This window comes from Diceros bicornis, chromosome 8 (genome assembly GCF_020826845.1).
Source record: "Diceros bicornis minor isolate mBicDic1 chromosome 8, mDicBic1.mat.cur, whole genome shotgun sequence".
In the NCBI taxonomy this organism is placed as follows: Eukaryota; Metazoa; Chordata; class Mammalia; order Perissodactyla; family Rhinocerotidae; genus Diceros; species Diceros bicornis.
Genome location: NC_080747.1, coordinates 86,034,746 through 86,054,951, shown reverse-complemented (window position 1 = coordinate 86,054,951; position 20,206 = coordinate 86,034,746). Strand labels below are relative to the sequence as shown.

General features: G+C 42.7%; 1 protein-coding gene across 9 annotated transcripts in view; it reads right to left on the bottom strand.

Annotated features, from left to right (window-relative positions):
- Positions 1-19,731, bottom strand: part of LOC131409835 (ral-GDS-related protein-like) — a 272,278-nt gene extending 252,547 nt beyond the window's left edge. For 8 of the 9 annotated variants that reach the window (XR_009221034.1, XR_009221035.1, XR_009221030.1 and 5 more), the window contains exon 1: positions 15,789-16,200. The gene's annotated coding sequence lies outside the window, so the exon portion shown is untranslated. Of the gene's footprint in view, positions 1-15,788; positions 16,201-19,481 lie in introns of those variants that run through there. The other variant, XR_009221031.1, reaches the window with a different exon arrangement.
- Between the last annotated feature and the right edge of the window lie 475 nt (positions 19,732-20,206).

Here is a 20,206-nt window from a genome sequence, read left to right as displayed (position 1 = left end):
ATACAACTGAAAAAAATAAAAACAAAATCTAACTTGCCACCACTGACACAAGAGGCTGCCCGCCCCCTGGTGGCCAGCACTAGCACTGCAGCCCTCACCAAAACTCCACCAAACAGAAAGGAACCATTCTTCAGATGTGCTCAAGGCAGAGGCTCTCCAGGGTCCCAGAGGTAAAGGAGCAGGACCTGTCGGCTTCGAGAGAGTGGGGTGAATCTTGGGAGCCTACCTTTCCCCCCATCTTGCTGTCCCCCACCAGGTGTCTTCTTCATTCCTGAGGCATCCAACCTCAACCAGGACAATGACTCCCCCCTGCCTCCAGATGAGGACCCCGAGGATCCAACAAGAACTGGTCTTCTCCCTCATCTCTAGACTTGGTGTCCAGTGCTCTGGCATCTTCTTCCTTATCCCCAGTTCTCATTCACCTATGCCCCCATGTCTCCTCAGTTCTAAATGATCTCAAGTGGGTGGAAAGCATCTTCTCAACATTTCAGAGCACAGTAGGTCATGAACAGAGAACCTAGTCCAACAGACACATTGCGAGTGCATGGAACACTTGGAGTCACCTGCTGGATGCACTCCGTTTTATACAGGAGGACCCTCACTGAGGTATTCTCTCCTGTTCCCAATGCCTACACAAGGGGAGGATGGACTCATCACAGTTCTGGGTGCCCACAGAGGTGGACTGCAGGACCCCAGTCCTGTGCTCCCCAGGCTGGGCCAAGGATGGGTCTGGAACAGACAGATAGGCAGAAACCTAGGAACCTTAGGGATTCCTCTGCCCATCTCTGGGCATGTATCTAGGAGAACGAATGCCATGGTCCCCTGGGAGAGCTGCCTCCCATCTCTCTCCCTCCTGCCTCTTGTCACTTCCTCCGGGTCAGCTCTTTCTTGACTGCGCCTCCATGGCCCCCACATGAGAATTCAGTGTGAGTGGGGGTGCCTATGCACATGCTATGATGAGGAGAGGAAAATGATCTCATATGGAGAGGGGTGGGCAGCAATCCTCTAAGATCTTAATGCCTCTCATTGCCAAAGGAGACCTGAGGGAAGGGGCGGAGCCTTGGCCAAGGAAGCTGGAGCTCTGTCTAGTCTTTGGGACCCGGACTACCTCCCGTGGTCTGGGCCAGTACTTGCCTCTTTCTGGGCTAGTTTCCCAACAGTACAGTGAGGGGTAAGATGTGCAACAGCACAAGCGTGTGCTCAGCCAGGACAAGTCATCAGGCCCCATAGATACATTAAGTATGTTTTAATGTGTATTGAAGACATTAATATTGTTGTGCAATCATCACCACGATCCATCTTTAGTCTTTTCATCCTACAAAACTGAAACTCTATACCCATTCATGAATAACCCCCCATTCCTCCTCCTCCCAGCCCCTGGCAAACACCATTCTACTTTCTGTCTCTCTGAATCTAGCGATTTCAGCAACCTTATAGAAGGGAAATCACACAAGGTTGTATTTTTGTGACTGGCTTATTTCATTTAGAGTAATATCCTGAAGGTTCATCCATGGTGTGCCATATCTTAGACTTTCCTTCCTTTGTTAAGGATGAATAATATGCCATTTTATGTATATACCACATTTTCCATATCCATACATCCCTGGACAGATAGCCTAGCCGGGCCCAAAACCAAGCCCAAAATAAAATGGGGCCCCAACCAGACTTTTATCAACGGTCCCCTGGAGACTACTTTCTTAAGCCACGTTCCATATATTTACTAAGGATCTAGTCTTGGGCCATGAGTTGTTTTTCAGAAACTCCGTTTTTCCTCCTTGAGCAAGTTTCAACTGGTTTGAACCAGTGAGACCACAAGACGGCTGGCAAGACTCAAACCATCACTGCTGTTTGAGTCAAGTGACTGGAGGATGACGTAGGGGACCAAGAACTCAGCTGCCAATCATGTTAAGGACACTGCCTTTTGAACGTGGGATGTATGACAGAACATGAAAATCTACTTGCACAAAATGCGTAGGACTGCCCCCAACCTCCCACACCCACTCCTTTGCCCTTAAAAAGCCCTTTCAACTGCCCATTGGGGAGAAGGATTTAACCTTTGGCTCCTGTCTCCCTGCTGGCCAACCTCGTAATAAAGCTTTTTCCCTTCTACAAGAGCGGTATCTCATGGTTGGCTTAAGGGGTGCATTGGGCAGCGAGCCCTTCCTCGGTTATGATACTTGGGTGGCTTCTATGTTTTACCTATTATGAATACTGATGCTATGAATATGGGTGTTGAAATATGTTTTGAAGAATATGCTTTCAACTCTTTGGGGGCGTATATACCCAGAATTGAAATTGCCGGGTCTTATATAATTATATTTTTAATTTTTTTTTAGGAATTGCTATACTGATTTCTACAGCAACTATATATTTTATCTTCCCAAGACAGTGCACAGGGGTTCCAACTTCTCCACATCTTGACCAACACTGGTTCTATTCTTTTTCTTCTTCTTTTTTTTTTTTTTTGGATGCCATCTTTTTTTTTTTTTTTTTTTTGATCCATGAATGTGAGGTGGTCTCTCACTGTGTTTCTGATTTGCATTTCCCTAATGATTACTGATGATGAGCGTCTTTTCATACGCTTATTGGTTATTTACAGATCTTCTTTGAGGAAACGTCTACTCATGTGCTTTGTTCAAATTTGATTTGGGTTGTTTGATTTTTGTTGTTGAGTTTAGGAGTTCTCTATCTATTCTGGATATTAAGCCCTTGTCAGACACATGGTTTGCAAATATGGTCGCCCATCCTGTGAGTTGTGCTTTTACTGTTGATAATGTCTTTTGAGATACAAAACTTTTTAATATCCATGAAGTCCAGCATGTGTACTTTCTTATTTTATTGGCTGCTCCTTGGGGGTCATATCCTTGAAATCATTACCAAATCCTATCTTGTAAAGTTTTGTCTTATGTTTTCTTCTAAGAGTATTATAGTTCTAGCTCTTACATTTAGGTCTTTGATCTATTGGGAATTAAGCTTTGTATATGGTGTTAGGTAAGGGTCCAAGTTGATTCTTTTGCATGTAGATATCCACATTTTCCAGCACAACTTGTTGAAAGGGCTTTTCCCCTTTGAATAATCTTGGCACCCTTGTCAAACATCATTTGATCACATGAGTGAGGGTTAATTTCTGGGCTCTCAATTCTGTTTCCATTGGTCAATATGTCTGTCTTTATGCTATGACAATGCAGTTTTGATACTGTAGATTTGTAGTAAGTTTTCAATCAGGAAGAATCAGTCCTCCAACTTAGTACCTTCTTTCAAGATTATTTTTGGTATCTGGGCTTACTTGAGATTCCATAAGAATTTTAGGATGGGTTTTTTTCTATTTCAGCACAAAACGCCCTTGGGATTTTGGTAAGGACTGCACTGGATTTGTTGATCTCTTTGGATAATGTTGACATCGTCACAATAAGGAGTCTTCCAATCCATGGTGATGGGATGTCTTTCATTTCTAGCAGTGCCGGGTGGTTGTTCAGGTTGAGGGGGCGGCACTCCTAGAGGTAGTCGTGCAGAAACCCACAATTCCTCCTCTCTGTGCCTTCACCATTTCCTTAGAACTCATCGACCATCAACAGAAGAGAAAATGCATGTAAAATGCATGTGGGAAATTTGCAAGGACTGGGTGTGCCAGTCAGTGCGCACCCAGGATCCGAACCCGGGCCCCCAGTAGCGGAGCATGCGCACTTAACCGCTAAGCCACTGGGCAGGCCCTGGTGTCTTGTTTTAAACACATGACTTCTGTTGGTCCTTGATTTCCCCAGTTACACCCCAGCTGTCCTTTCACTGACCATTGTTGGTCACACACCCACTGCACCTGCCTCCAATCCTTCCCCTTCAACACCGTAATCTCACACACAGCTCCTCCCGACACTATCATGGCATCTCCCACCATACGTCCCCTATACCTTCCATACAGCCATCAAGATGCTTCACAAACACCATCACCATTTATGTCCAGTGGGCTGAGAGGGCTGCCCGTGCACTGGGAATCAGGAGTCACAGGGTCTGTCACTTGGCCTCCAATCACCTACTGTACCCCAGATGAAGGGCTTACCCTGCGGAGACACTCACTAGTAGCCAACTCCATCGAACAACAACATCTTTGCCCCAGGCTTCCTTCAAAATTATCCCCGCACTTTCTGCCCCAACTGCTCCTTGAAGGGTCATTTTGGGGCAGCCTTTGAGGCCACCTTGGTGATTTTGTGCCCAGGCCCAGACAGCTCTTGGCCCACAAACACTTTAACCATAACCTCTGAAATCATATAGCACAGGTAACCAGTGAATGGGTGCAAATTACTGGTTTTACCTCAAGACACCTAAGGAATATTTCACACCAGGAGCATCCACTTTTGGGTTTTACTGTGGGCTGATATCACAAGGCTCTCATCCAGTGAGCTTCTCTTCCCCAACCCCGTGAACAGCTTTCTCCAGGCTATATTGTGTAATGCATTATTGTCTCTCTCTCAGCCTGCTTCTCTCAGGTCGCAGGTCCTTTGAGTTTCCTGCTCTGACTAGCTACCATCAACCCATAGAAACAATGTCAGTCCTATAGCACTGGGTGTTCAGTTCTACTAGGATTGACTGACTGGACTGGGCACAGGTGTGGTGGCCCTACCCACACAAAATCAGGAAACTGAGGCAACTAAGAGGTATCAACAACCTTAACACAACATGGACAACAACTCCATAAGAACATATCCTAGCCCTTGAACAACAGTCTCATGAGTCTCTCGCCTAAATGGTTTTAGAAAATGGCCTGGCCCTAGACTGTCTATACCGGCCAAGGAAGGAGGGGTTGGTGCCTTTCCTAGAACCACTTGCTGAGTGTACATCAACAGAGAAGTTCAAACCTACCTCCACCAAATGGCCCAAGAGGTTAAAATATTGCATAATATTACCCAAATCTTTGAATAGATACCAAAGGCCCCCGAGATCACTGACCTATTTTCATGGCTGGTCTCTCCATGTTGTGGACAATGGAAATGGACTGGATTTTAGATTGTTGCTTGTATAATCATAGGATTTCTTACTATAGCCCTCGTCGGATGTTCACTCTCTTGGCTACAACCTGCCATACTCCTAATAACTCCATTAATTACACTTATTAAATATACTAACCAACTTAAAATTAACCAATACCCTGATTAACTTTAAAAATTCAAAATTTTTATGTGGAAAATCTGCTTAACGTAGAATACACCGTTTTAAGCATTTCAAAGTATACATTTCTGTGGCTTTTAGCACAATGATTATGTCATGTGGCTATCACCACTATTTAATTCCAGAACATTTTCAACACCCCCAAACAAACCCATACTCATTCACACTCTATTTTCTGCTAACCCAAACCCATGGAAACAACTCATCTGTTTTCTCCCCCTATGGATTTCCCTATTCTGGACAGTTCATTCAAATGGCATCATGTTATCTATTGCCTTTGTGGATGGCTTCAGTGAGCACACATGTTTCAAGGTTCACCCATGGCCTAGTATGTAGCAGTACTTAATTCCTTTTTATGGCTTATAATATCCTATATTATGAATAGGCCACATTTGGTTTATGCAGTGATAACTGGATAGAAATTTGGATTTGTTTCACTTTTGGACCATTGTGAACACTGTTGCTTTGAATGTCTATGGGCAAGTTTGCTCTTTTGGACATATCTACCATGGGCCTCTCCAGGTCAATGGTAATTCTAGGTTTAAGATTTTAGAAAATGCCAAGTTGTTTTCTGCAGTGGCTGCATCATTTTACTTTCCCACCAGTAATGTATGTGGGTTTCTCTTTCTCCACATCTTTACCAACACTTGTTATTTTCCATTATGTTGAATATAGCCTTCATTTTGAGCATGAAATAGTATCACATTGTGCTTTGAATTTGCATTTTCCTAATAATTAATGATACTGAGCAACTATCTTGTGCTTATTGGCCATCTATGTATTTCCTATTCCAGTTGCTTACCCCGTTTCATTGACTTGTCTTTTATAATTGAGTTCTAAGAGATCTTTATATATTCTCAAAATAAGAGCCTTCTCACTTATATAAGTTGCAAATAGTAGGAGACATCAAAGACCCACTTTTAACAATGGATAGAATATCCAGACAGAAAACAGGAAATAGCAGACATGAAAACATTAAATACTAAATGGAGCTATCAGATACACACAGAACATTTTACTGGACAGCAACAAAATGCACACTCTTCTCATGGGCACACAGACTATTTTCCAGAACAGATCACGTGTTAGGTCACAAAACAAGTCTTAACAAGATTAAGAAGACTGAAATAATACCAGGTAACTTTTCTAAACACAGTGGCATGAAACCAGAAGTCAATAACAGAAGGAAAACTGGAACATTCGTAATACGTGGAAGTTCAACAAAAACTCTTAAACTTAAAAGTAGATCGGGGGCTGACAGGTGCTGTAGCGGTTAAGTGCATGTGCTTCGCTGGTGGTGGCCCGGGTTCGGATCCTGGGCACGCACCGATGCATGCTTGTCAGGCCATGTTGTAGTGGCATCTCACATAAAGTGGAGGAAGATGGGCAAGGATGATAGCTCTGGGCCGGTCTTCCTCAGCAAAAACAGGAGGATTGGCATGGATGTTAGCTCAGGGCTGATCTTCCTCACACAAAAAAAAGGTAGATCAAAGAAGAAATCAAAAGGGAAATTAGAAAACAGCTCAAAACATACAAAAAGAAACAATAGGGGCCGGTCCGGTGGCGCAAGTGGTTAAGTGTGTGTGCTCCACTGTGGCGGCCCGTGGTTCGCCGGCTCAGATCCCGGGTGTGCACCAACGCACCGCTTGGCAAGCTATGCTGTGGCAGCGTCCCATATAAAGTGGAGGAAGATGGGCACGGATGTTAGCCCAGGGCCAGTCTTCCTCAGCAAAAAAAAAATAAAATAAAAGAGGATTGGCAGATGTGAGCACAGGGCCAATCTTCCTCAGAAGAAAGAAAGGAAGGAAGGAAGGAAGGAAGGAAGGAAGGAAGGAAGGAAGGAAGGAAGGAAGGAAGGAAGGAAGGAAGGAAGGAAGGAAGGAAGGAAGGAAGGAAGGAAAGAAAGAAAGAAAGAAAGAAAGAAAGAAAGAAAGAAAGAAAGAAAGAAAGAAAGAAAGAAAGAAAGAAAGAAAGAAAGAAAGAATAAACACACCAAAACTTCTAGGATGCAGAAAAAGTAGTAGTAAGAGGACAGTTTATAGTGATAAACTCGTACATTATAAGAGAAGAAAGATGTCAAAGAAACAACCTGACTTACAACACACAGCATTAACAAAAGAAAAAAATGAAACCCAAAGTTAGCAGAAGGACGGAAGTCACCAAGAGGAGAGTGGAAAAAAATTGAAAGACAGTATGGAAGATCAATAAAAGTAAAAGTAGAGTTTTGGAAAAAATAAAATTGAGAAACCCTTAGATAAAATATCTAGGAAAACAAAGATAGATGACTCAAACTAAATCAGAAATGAAAAAGGAGGCATTACAACTGATGCTTCAGAAAGAAAAAGATCAGAAGAGACTATTCTGAACTAGTGTACACTCATAAATTGGGTAACCTAGACAAAATAGATAAATTCCTAGAAACAACCTATGAAAGCTGAATCATGAAGAAATAGAAATCTTGAACAGATCAGTAACAAATAAGCAGACTGAATCAGTAATCAAATACCTCCCAACGAGAAGGGACTTCTCCACTCTGCCTGACCTTAGCCAGCCTGCCCCAGTGCCAGGCTGACTCCCGTGGACCTAGCTGGCTCCCTGTAAGTTTCTGCAAATCCAGGCCCCTGGCTCACCCTGGAGCATGCCAGCTCTGGTGGCCTCAAGCAGCATCCTTGACACCAGGCTCCCACCAGGCTCCTGGGAACCCAGGGCCCCATCTCAGCCTAGGAGCTGCCATCTTAAACAGCCCAAGGTGGCTCTTGTGACCACAAGCGGTGTCCTTGGCACCAGGCTCCTGGTGGGCTCTGGTGAATCCAGACGCTGGCTCACCCAAGTTCCTGCGTACTCCAGGCAGCCACAGGCAACACTCAGTCACAGGCAGCTTTTGTACCAGGGCACCCATTAGGCTCCCACACCCCCAAGACCCCAAGTCACTCCAGCACTTGCTGGCTCCAGCAACCCCAGGTAGATTCCATGGCACCAGGCTCCCCAAGAGCTGCTGGGGAACTTAGGCCCATGGCTCACCACACCACCTGCCAGTTCCAGGAGCCATAGACAGCTCTCATGGAACCAGGCCCCTGGCAGGCTCCCACAAAATCAGGCCCCCAGTTTACCCAGGTGCTTGCTGACTCAGGCGGCCCCAGGCAGCTCCCATGGCACCAGGCACCGGCAGGTTCCCATGAACCCAGGCTTCCATCTTGACCCAGTGCCTGCTGGCTTCTGCAGCCTCAGGCAGCTCCTGTGGCCCCAGGATCCCAGCAGGCTCCCAGGAATCCAGACATCTGGCCTACCACAGCACAAGCTGTCTCTCGTGGTGCCAGGCTCCTTGCAGTCTCCCATGAACCAAGGCTCTCAGCTCATCCCAGCACTGGCGAACTCTCATGGACCTGGATGACTCCTGTGGCTGCAGGCTCTCAAGGAGGACCTGCCAAACCAGGCTCCAGTGGGGCTACTCATGAACTCAGGGTCCCAGCTGTGCCCAGGGCCAGACACAATACCATAGACCTAAGCTTTCCACTCACCCCAGTACCAGGCTGCCCAAGGACTCCAGCAGCAAGCCTGCACCTGGACACTACCAGATGGCCTACACAGGACCCCTAGATGGGATGACTGAGAAGGCTTTGGTTTGCTAAAGCCAGTCTGTAAAGAGTGGAAGAGGTGCCTACTTCCTCAAATTTGCAAACACCAATGGAAGGCCACAAGGATCATGAATAATCAAAAACCCATCACACCCCCAAAGAAAAAGAATAAAACTCCAATGACTGACCAAGCAATGGAGATATAGGAACTATGTGACAAAGACTTCAAACAACCCTCTTTGAGAAATTCATAAAACTCTAAGGAAACATAGATAGACTACTAAATGAAATAAGGAAACAGTGCACGAACAAGTGAGAAATTCACTATGGAAACAGAAATCATTAAAGAAAAACAAACAGAAATCCTAGAGTTGAAGAACACAATGTCTGAACTGAAGAATTCAATAGAGAGCTTCTAGATCAGATTCAACTATAACAAGAAATAATTAGTGAACAAGGAGATGTGTCATTTGTAATCATCCAGTCAAAGAAGCAAAAAGAAAAATGGGAATGGATGGGAACGGGGAAAGGCAGTGTGAATTATGGGATACCATGAAAAGAAATAGATAAGCATTATTAAAGTACCAGAGGAGAAGACAGGGATAAAGGAAAAGAGTGTTTACTTAAACAAAATAGCAGCTGACACCTTCCCAAATCTGGAGAGAGATTTATACATCCAAGGTCCTGAAGCCAATCTGTCAACCTAAAATTTCAAACTAAAACTTTCTTCTCCAAGACACATTATAACAAAACTATCTGAACTCAAAAAAAGGATCAAACAACATGATCAAGTTCAACATGATGCAAATCAATGAATGTGATACACCACATTAATAGAATGAAAGATAAAAATCACAAAATAATCTCAATCGATGCAGAAAAAACAGTTTGACAAAATTCAACAGCCATTCATGATAAAAATTCTTAATAAAGTGTTACAGAAAGAACATACCTGAACATAATAAAAGGTTTACATGACAAAACCCACAGCTAACATCATATTGAACAGTGAAAGTTTGAAAGCTTTCTTGCTAAGACAAAGAACAAGACAAGGGTGTCCAGTCTCAACACCACTCTTCAACATACTGCTGCAAGTCTCACCCAGAGACATTTGGCAACGAAAAGAAATAAAATACATCTAAATTGGAAATGAAGAATCAAAGTGGTCTCTGTTTGCAGATGATATGATTTTATATAGAGAAATATGTAAGGACTCCCCCCCAAAATTTTAGGACTAATAAACGAATTCACTCAAGCTGCAGGAGACAAAATCAACATGTAGAAATCTGTTGCCTTTCTGTACACTCACGATGAACTATCTAAAAAAGATATAAAGAAAAAAATCCTATTTACAATAGCATCAAAAACAGTAAAATACTCATAAATAAATTTAACCAAGAAGGTGAAAGATCTAGACACTGACAACTATAAGACATTGATGAAAGAAATCAAAGACACAGAGAAATGAAAAGATATCTCATGTTCATGGATCAGAAGAATTAATATTGTTAAAATGTCCATGCTACCCAATGCTATCTCAAGATTCAATGCAATTCCTAGTAAAATTCCCATGACATTTTTCACAGAAATGGGACAAACAATCCTAATATTCATATGGATCCACAAAAGACCTCCAATAACCAAAACAACCCTGAGAAAGAAAAAGCTGAAGGCATCACATTCCTGATTTCAAATTTTATTACAACTCTATAGTAATAAAAACGGTAATGATACAGGTGTAAAAAGAGACACATAGACCATTAGAACAGAATCAAAGGCCCAGAAATAAAACCACACACATACACTTTGCTAAAAGTTGATGAGTCAGCTAAGAAGACTCCATGGGGAACAGATAGTTTCTACAATAAATGGTGTTGGGAAAACTGGATAACCACATGCAGAAAACTGAAATTGGACCCCTATTTTACAACACTCTAAAAGTAATCCCAGGGCCGGCCCCGTGGCTTAGCAGTTAAGTGCATGAGCTCCGCTGCTGGCGTCCCGGGTTCGGATCCCGGGCCCGCACTGACGCACCACTTCTCTGGCCATGCTGAGGCTGTGTCCCACATACAGAAACTAGAAGGATTTCTCTGTGCAGCTATGACACAACTATCTACTGGGGCTTTGGGGGAAAAATGAATAAATAAATAATTAATTAATTAAAAAAATAAATAAATAAAAGTAATCCCAAATTGAATTAAAGACTTAAATGCAAGACAGTAAATATAAAACAACTAGAAGAAAATATAGAGAAAACAGCCCCAAGAAACTCATCTTGACAATGATTTTCTTGGATATAACATCAAAAGTGTAAACAACAAATGTAAAACTGAACAAGTGGGATGACATCAATCTAAAAATCTTCTGCACAGCAAATAAAATAATTGGCAAATTAAGGGGTTAATATCCACAGTATATAAGAAACTCTTACAACTCAACAGCAAAGAAACCAACAAAACAATATGAAAATGGTCAAAGGACCTGAATAGATACTTTTCCAAAGAAGACATAAAAATGGTTAACAGGTACATGAGAAGATGCTCGTAATCACTCATCATCAGGGAAGTAAAATCAAAACTACAATGAGATATCACCTCACATCTGCTAGAATGGTTATTTTCAAAGAGACAACAGACAACAAGTGTTGACGAGGCTGTGTAGAAAAGAGAACACTGTGCACTGTTGGTATGAATGTAAATTCCTACAGTCACTATGGAAAAAATTTGGAATTTTCTCAAAAAATAAAAATAGAAATACTATATAAATGAGCAATTCCCCTTCTGCTTGTATATGCAAAGGAAATGAAGTCACTATTCTGAAGAGATATCTGCACCCCTATGTTCATTTCAGCATTAATCACAAACTGAGGACGTGGACACAATCCATGTGTCCATCAATGGATAAATAGATAAAGAAAATGTCAGACATATGTATATATACATGAAATATATAATGGAATATTATTTAGCCATGCAAGAGAATGAAATCCTGCATTTTGTAACAACACAGATGGAACTTGAGGCATTACGCTAAGTGATATAAGTCAGACAGACAAAGACAAATACTATATATTCTCACCCATATGTGAAATCTAAAAAAGCCCAACTCAAAGGAATAGAGGCTAGAATGGTGTTTGCCAGGACCTTGGGCGTGGGGGAAACTGGGAGAGGTAAGTCAAAGTGCACAAATTTCTAGCTGTAAAATGAATAAGCTTTGGGGATCTAATGTACAACATGGTGACCATAATTAACAATAATATATTATAGACTTGAAAGTTGTTAAGAGAGTAGATCTTAAAAGTGATCGCTAGAAAAAACAAGTTAATTATGTGAGGGAATGGAGGTGCTAACTCACTGTATTGTGGTAATTCTTTCAGAAATCATCATCTTGAACACCTAAAAGTTACATGTGTTATATGTCACTAATATTTCAAGAAATAAAAAAAATAATCTCTCAACAAATTAAAACCCAGGACCATATGACTGCAGTGGTGAATTCTACCATACATATAAAGAAGTTTTAAAAAGAAGCCTTCTTACACTCTGTCAAATATTGAAAAAGAGAGAACACTTCCAAACTCATTTTACGACGCCAGAATTACCCTGATACCAACACTAGACAAGGACACTAAAAGAAAATAAAATTACAGACCATTACCCCTGATGAACATAGATACAAAAATCCTCAACAAAATACTAACAAATTGATTTCAACAGCGTATTAAAAGAATTATACACTACCACCAAGTGAAATTTATTCCTGATATACAAGGGTAGATTAACACACAAAAATCGATCAATGTAATATGCAACATCAAGAAAATGAAGGGGAAAAAACATGACCATCACGATTGATGCACAAAAACCAGTTGACAAAATTCAACAGCCTTTCAGGATAAAACACTCGAGAAACAAGGAATAGGAGGAAAAACACACAGCAAACACAAAACTCAGTGATGGAAGACTGAAAGCTTTTCCTGAAAGCGCTAAGATCAGGAACAAGGCAAGGATGCCCACTTTCACCACTTCTATTCAACACAGTACTGAAGTTCAAGCCAGAACCATGAGGCAATAAAAATAAATAAATAAAAGTCATCCAAATTGGAAAGAAAGAAATAAAACGATCTCTGTTTGACGATGATATCATCTCATATGTAGAAAATCGGAAAGACTCCACAAAAAGCCGTTTGATCTAACAGAGAATTCAGGAAAGTAGCAGGATACAAAGTCAATACACAAAAATTAGTTGCATTTCTACACATGAACCGGGAGCTCTCTGAAAAGGAAATTACAAAAACAATTCATTTATATCAGAAAGAATAACATGCTTAGGAATTAACTTAACCAAGGAGGTGAAAGGCTTGCACCATAAAAACTACGAAACACTTCAGAAAGAAATTAAAGAAGACATACATAAATGGACAGATATCCCATATTCATGGATTGGAAGGTTTAGTATTGTTAAAGTGTCAATATTACCCAAAGCAGTCTACCGATTCAATGTAATCCCTATGCAAATCCTAATGATGTTTTTTGCAGAAATAGAAAAACCCGTCCTAAAATTCACATGGAATCTCAAGGGACTCAGAATAGCCAAAACAATCCTGAAAAAGAAGAACAAAACTGGAGGACTCACACTTCCTGATTTCAAAACTTACTACAAAGCCACAGTAATCAACAGTATGGTATTGGCATAAAGGCAGACATAGAGACCAATGGCATAGAATAGCTAGCCCAGAAACAAACCCTCACATATATGGTCAAGTGATTTTTGACAAGGGTGCCAAGATAGTGCAATGGAGAAAGGTTTCTTGTCAACAAATGGTACTGGGAAAACTGGATATCTGCATGCAAAAGAATGAACTTGGACCCTCATCCAACACCATATACAAAAATTAACTCAAGGGTATAAATGTAAGACCTAAAATAAGAAAACTCTTAGAAGAAAACAGGACAAAATCTTTATGACACCGGACTTGCCAATGATTTCTTGGATATGACACCAAAGGCACAGGTAACGAAAGAAAAACAACGGACAAATTGGACTCCACGAAAATTTTATAAGTTGGTACATCAAGAGGCACTGTGCATAGAGTAAAAAGGCAACCCACAGAGTGGGAGAAAATATTTGCAAATCATATTTCTGACAAGAGACTGGTATCCGGAATATACAGAGATGTCTTAAAACTGAACAACTAAAAAACAAGCCAATTCAAATATGGGCAAAGGACTTGAAGAGACAGTTCTCCAAAGACTTATGAATGGCATATAAGCACATGAAAAGACGCTCAACACCACTAATCATTAGGGAAATGCAAATCAAAACCACAATGAGACACCACCTCACACCCACTAAGATGAGTGCTACAGGAAAGACAGAAAACAACATGTGTTGGTCAGGATGCGGTGAAATGGGAATCCGTGTACACTGTTGATAGGAATGTAAAATGGTGCAGCCGCTATGGAAAACAGTATGAATGTTCCTCAAAAAATTGAACATAGAATTATCACATGATCCAGCAATTCCACTTCTGGATATACACCCAAAAGATCTGAAAGCAGAGCCTTGAAGAGAGATTTGTACACCCATGTTTATAGCAGTATTATTCACAATAGCTAAAACGTGGAAACAACCCCAGTGTCCACTGACACATGAATGGATACACAAATTGTAGTATATCCATACAACAGAATATTATTCAGCATTACAAAGGAAGCAAATTCTGCAATATGCTACATGTGTATTAACCTTGGGGACATTATGCTAACAGAAATAAGCCAGTCACAAAAAGAAAAATACGGTATGATTCCACTAACACGAGGACCTGAGATTAGTCAAAATCACAGAGATGGAAAGTGGAATGGTGGCTGCCAAGGGCTGGGGGAGGGGAGAAGGGAGACTTACTCTTTAATAGGTATAGAGTTTCAGACTTATAAGAGTAATGGGGATGAATGGTGGCGATGACTGTGCAACAGTGTAAATGTATTTAACCTCACTGAAGTATACACTTAAAAATGGTTAAGATGTCACGCTTTTTGTTATGTATATTTTAACTCAATATACAAAAAGAAAAAAAAAGAAATTAGCTATCAAGGCACAAAAAGACATAGTGGACTTTTAAATACATATTGTTAAGTGAAAGAACCCAAATGGAGAAGATTATATACTCTGTTCCATAGTTTTCATATATTCCAATCACAAGACATTCTAGACAAGGCAAAACCATAGAAACAGTATAAAGATCAGTGTTGCCAGGAGTTGGAAGGCAAGGGATGAAGAGGCAGAGCACAGGGAATTTAGGGCAATCCAATTCTTCTGTAGGCTCTGTCATGGTGGATACATGAGATTATGCATTTGTCAAAATCCAAGTACGTGACAGTGAGACAGTGAACCCTAATGTAAACCACTGACTTGGTTACGAACACTGTAGCAGCATCAGCTCCTCACTTGTAAGGAATGAACTGCACTAACACAGGTGGTCATGCAAGATGTTAACAGTAGGGGAAACTGTAGGGGAGGAGGGAGAAACGCTTTGCACTGTCTGCTGAATTTCTCTGTCCATCTAAAACTTTCCTAAAAACAATCTATTAATTAAAAATTAATCAATGGAAGGTAGGGAGTGGGTAGAAATATGGAGGAAACAAGAATATCAGAATATTAATGTGTTGAAGCTGGATAATAGGGACATGGGGGGCTATCACACTTTTCGGTTTAATTTGTGTATGTTAAAGGTTTTCCACAATAAAACATTTTTAAAGCTCCAGGTTAAATCTAGATTATATGTACAAAGAATCAAAGAATGTGAAGAAAACATATTTTTGAAGCAAGTACTCAAGGGGTACACTGAGGGAATGTGCAATCACACTGGATAGAGAGTGAACGTCCTGGTTCCACCAGGAAGGTTCAGAGCTCAGTGAGCAAGGCAGGGGACAGCACAGTCAGGGAAATGACAGATAATGAACACGGAAAAATGTTCGCCCTCGCTGGTCACAGAAATGCCAACGATGGGCCCTGACAGAACTGCCAGAAGATTTACAACGTTGTGACACTCACAGTTAGAGCGGGCTCAGGGACAGTGTACCACGTCCTGTGAGAAGCCCAATCATCACCGGCTTTCTGGAGGGCAAACCTCTCAAACCCTGGAACTTGCAGGCCACCGGCCCGGCTGTTCTGTTGTACAGAATCGGTCCAAAAACAAAGGTATTGGGTAAAGATGATAGACTGAATAAACACATGTAGAGCCCCCTTGACATAAAATCCCTAAAAAATGACCCAAAGATTCCTTGATTGTTGAATAAATTCATAATAGCCCTGAGAACCATCAAGAGAGCTGACATTTTGAGGAAGACATCAAAGAGAGACAGCAGCTGGTGACCGGGGACCCCAGTGGGGAGCTCCTGGTGGGCCATGGAAACCAAGCCAGAGCGCCCTCTCCCTCTCCCCCTCCTCCCCCTGCCGCTCACCTAACACCTCCTGTATCGCCCCTCCACTCCCAGCCACTGCCCACATCACACTCCAGGAACACAGGAAGAGGGGCACAGGGTGCCCTTTCCACCAGCACATCTGTCCTCTTGCTCTCTGCACCTCCCCTGGCGGTGAAGCCCAGCCCTGCACCTCCTCAGGGCCCAGCATGCTCCTCCCTGACCCTCAGGCTCCTCCTCTCCATCCGGTCCTACCTGCAGCAACTGTTAGCTCATCTCCACCTTACAAACAAAACTCTCCCTTGGACGCATGCTCCTTTTTGGCTATTGTCCACTTTCCTGACTCCCCTTCATGGCTAAACCTCTTAAGTAAAGTGTCTCATCCCTACTGCCCTCCCATGGACCCCCTTCACCCACTCTAGACCCAGCTTCATTCCCACCCTCTCAAGGAGACTGAGGTCACCAGTGATCCCATGTGGCCAAGTTCAGCCATCTTCTCTCCATTCTGATCAGAGCTGTATCCAACCCAGCAGAGCACCCCTCCTTTCTGCAATACCCTTTTCCCCTCGTGGCTCCTGCGACTCCATGCTCCAACCTTTCAGTCTCCTTTCCTGGACCCTCTTCAGCTGCACCTCTGTAAACACGGCCTGCTCCTAGGCTGGGCCCTCGTCCCTTCTACAGCTGCAGTGTCTCCAGGAGACCTCATTCAATTCCATGGTTTTAAACATCTCTGACCTCATCCTGACTCTGCAGACACACTGATGCAACTTTAAGAGGATAGGTGCTGGCTCCCCAGTGTCAGCACCTAAGAAGTATTTCAGACTCGATTCCTTTCAAAATTTTACTGTCATATGAGTTCCAAAGTAGCATCAAATATTTCCAAAAAGGAGGAAAAATTTGGCAACAATAAATAGTAGTGAACAAAGTAACCAATAAAACGTCTACTTGCATATAACCATTGTTGCTTGATGGGGAAAATAAGAACATAGAACTAAGTAAGATCAGACAGTCTCGAGCTGGGGAGTGGAAGGTGATGTGTTGGGAGTGTAGAACACAGGAACTGATCGATTCTAAGCATTTACAGAAAGAGAGGCAGAAATCGTTGTTCCTAAAAGCTGAAAGACACCCACTAGAAGAATAGAAAAATCATGAGAAAGCCTAACAAATTAAAAATTAAATTAAATGGTAGACTCAACTTCCAATTTATTGATAATCACAATTGTAAATGGATCAAATTGCTCTATAAAAAGATGAAGGCTCTCAAGTTGAGTTAAAATATGGTTATAAAATAAAGGGATATAATATGGTTGAAAATAAGGAGATAAAGAAATAAGACTTTAAATGGGACAAAAAGGGGTTCTCTGTGTTGATAACTGTCAGGAACACTTATACACCTAACAATATGGTCTTGAAACATAAAGCAAAACTGGACAAACAAGAAGACACAGGCACCTCAAGAATCACAGGGAAACCTACCTTACCTCTCTTAGAAATCCACAAGTCAAGTGATACAGTAAGTTAGGAAACAGATCTGATGATGAACACAAAAAAGCTAGATCTAGACTCAGCCCAAGGGACAACAACATAAGCAACTAGTGGAGAGGAAACATTCTTCTCAAACCACAATGAAACAGTCACCACAATGGACTGTGTGCTAAGCCACAGTGAAATCTCTAAAGAGTCCAAAAAGCAGAAATCTATGTGACCATATTACCGGACTTTAAAGCAATAAAAGTAAAAAATAATCACAAAATATTGGCTCCCCTCCCCCAACCTATCCACTTGAAAATCTATCCAAACCCTTCTAAATCTCTCAGGTTAAAGAGGGAATCCAGACAGACAGGACAACCTCTTTAGAAATGAATAGCAATGAGAGGAGCATGAGACAAATCTATGGCGTGGGGACAAAGGAAGAGAAGGGACACAGCCTCCACTGCAGGTATCAGGGAATATCAACTCTACACGAAGAAGCTGAGCACTTCCCTCCAGGAGCCAGAACAACACCACAATAAAACCAACATCAGCAGAATGAAGTGAGGATTCACAAGACAAGAACAACAATGTAGACCTGAGCAATGGAGTCAAGGGCTGACTGTCTGGAAAGATCTGTACCAGTGAGAAACCTTGCGCAATCTGACCAAGAGGAACAGACAAAGGCACCAAACTGTACCATCAGGTACAAGAAACTACAGAAACAGCTTTAACGTGATAGGGGAACATAGGGGATAACTCTGACCAGGACATCAGCGGTCCTCAACTGGAGCTGTCCTTCCCCCGGGATGCATCTGGAAACACGCAGGATGGGTTTTGTTTCTTGCTTTGTGTTTTCTTAATGGTTGTTGCCCTGGGGGTCCGGGAGGTCCTGAACAGCCTGTCATATAGAGCCGTTTCCCTCCTGAAGTGTTACTGACATCTGGGAAGACAAGCACTGATCCAGATTAAATGAACAATGTGGTAGGGAAATGTTCTCCATGGGTGTATAACAGGCAAAAGATGGTACCCTCAATACATAAGGAATATCGAGAAACCAATGTTTACAAGGACTAAACTGTAAAAGAGCAGGAAAATCAGAAATGTAGCCAATAAACACACCAACAATATTCCAACCTATTTGTACAGGTAGAGAAATATGTATGTAAAGCACAGGAAATAGTCTAGGAGATTACACACCAAATTTTACTACCAACAAGGAATAAAAGTTGGGAGGTATGTGAGAAATAGGAGTTTTTACCACTTGTTAGCTTGTATATTTCTGGAGTGTTTTAATTTTTACAAAAGAGAATGTATTCTACTCAAAAAGATGTTTCAAATTTTAAAGAAATTATTAAAATGTTCAAAATGACTTCAGTTCAAGGATATTCATTAAAACATGAAGGGAAAGAACCCCCCCATGACTTTAAGAGTCTCCTGTAACTATTCTAATAGTTACTATGTCGATTTTATTTCACATTTAGATCCTAACTCATTGGAATTTACATTTGTGTGAGGGATGCAACAGAAGCTGATTTTCTCCTGTTCAAGTGGAAAACCAACCATCCAGGAACCATTCATTGCGTAGGTCTGGCTTTCCCAGCAGACCTGCAATGCCTCCTTCCCCACCTGCTAAACCCTGACAACTACCGCTGCCTCTCGAGCGCCCTAGAGCGAGCGGGGTGAGCTCTGCAGCCTGGGCTCCCTGTCTACAAGGGGCAGCTACCAGCAGAGCCTTCTCCCAAAACAGCAGCAGGCATGCTGCACACAGAAGTGCTCAGGGGCCGTCTGCTGCGGAGCAGGAAACCCCTCATGATGAGCAGGCAGTGGGGGAGCCCCGAACACTGGCACTGACCTCGGCGGGGGGCAGCAGGCTGCTAAGGCAGGGAGCCCCCTCCCTTCAGCTCGTCCAGCTCCTCCTGCAGCGTGTGCACCTGGCTGTCGGCAGCTGCCCCTCTTCAGCTCGCCGTTCTTCTCCACCTGCTCCCGCAGGCGGCACCCGTGCTCCTGTTCCCCCGGGAGCAGAAGCAGTAGGAGTGCAGCAGTCGAGGAGATCTTGGGCCCCCAGTGCTGACAGGATGACTCAACTGAGGGACGTGGGGCCGGTGTTGCTGTGCTCGCCCCGCACAGCTTCTGCAGCTGGCTTCAGGGTGACATCCGTCGGAGGGTGAGGGGCTCTGGGAGGGTTTCTGAGGCATCATTGTGAATGATGAACTTGGGGGTTCTGGGCCAAGCTCTCATCAGGCCCCAGGCTGGTCCCGCTGCAGCTGGGCTCCACATCTCTCTTCAGCCTCTTTTGGTCAACAGCCTCTCAAGGGACAGATGGCCTCTCTTGAGTGTGCTCTGAGAAGAAACTGTAAGAAGGAAGCCAGCCAATAAATCTGCACGCCCCGATCCTGAGGGATAAAGTCATCCACGGAAATGCCACTCTTACCCAGCAGGCCCTGGCTGGGAAGAGGGGGTCTCATCACCAGCATCTACAGCAGACGTGTTTGCATCTCCTTGGCTGCCTAATGCTGTGGAGGCCACACTGTCTCCTGGAGTTCCTTCCAGAGACTGCGCCCAATCCTGACCTGCAGC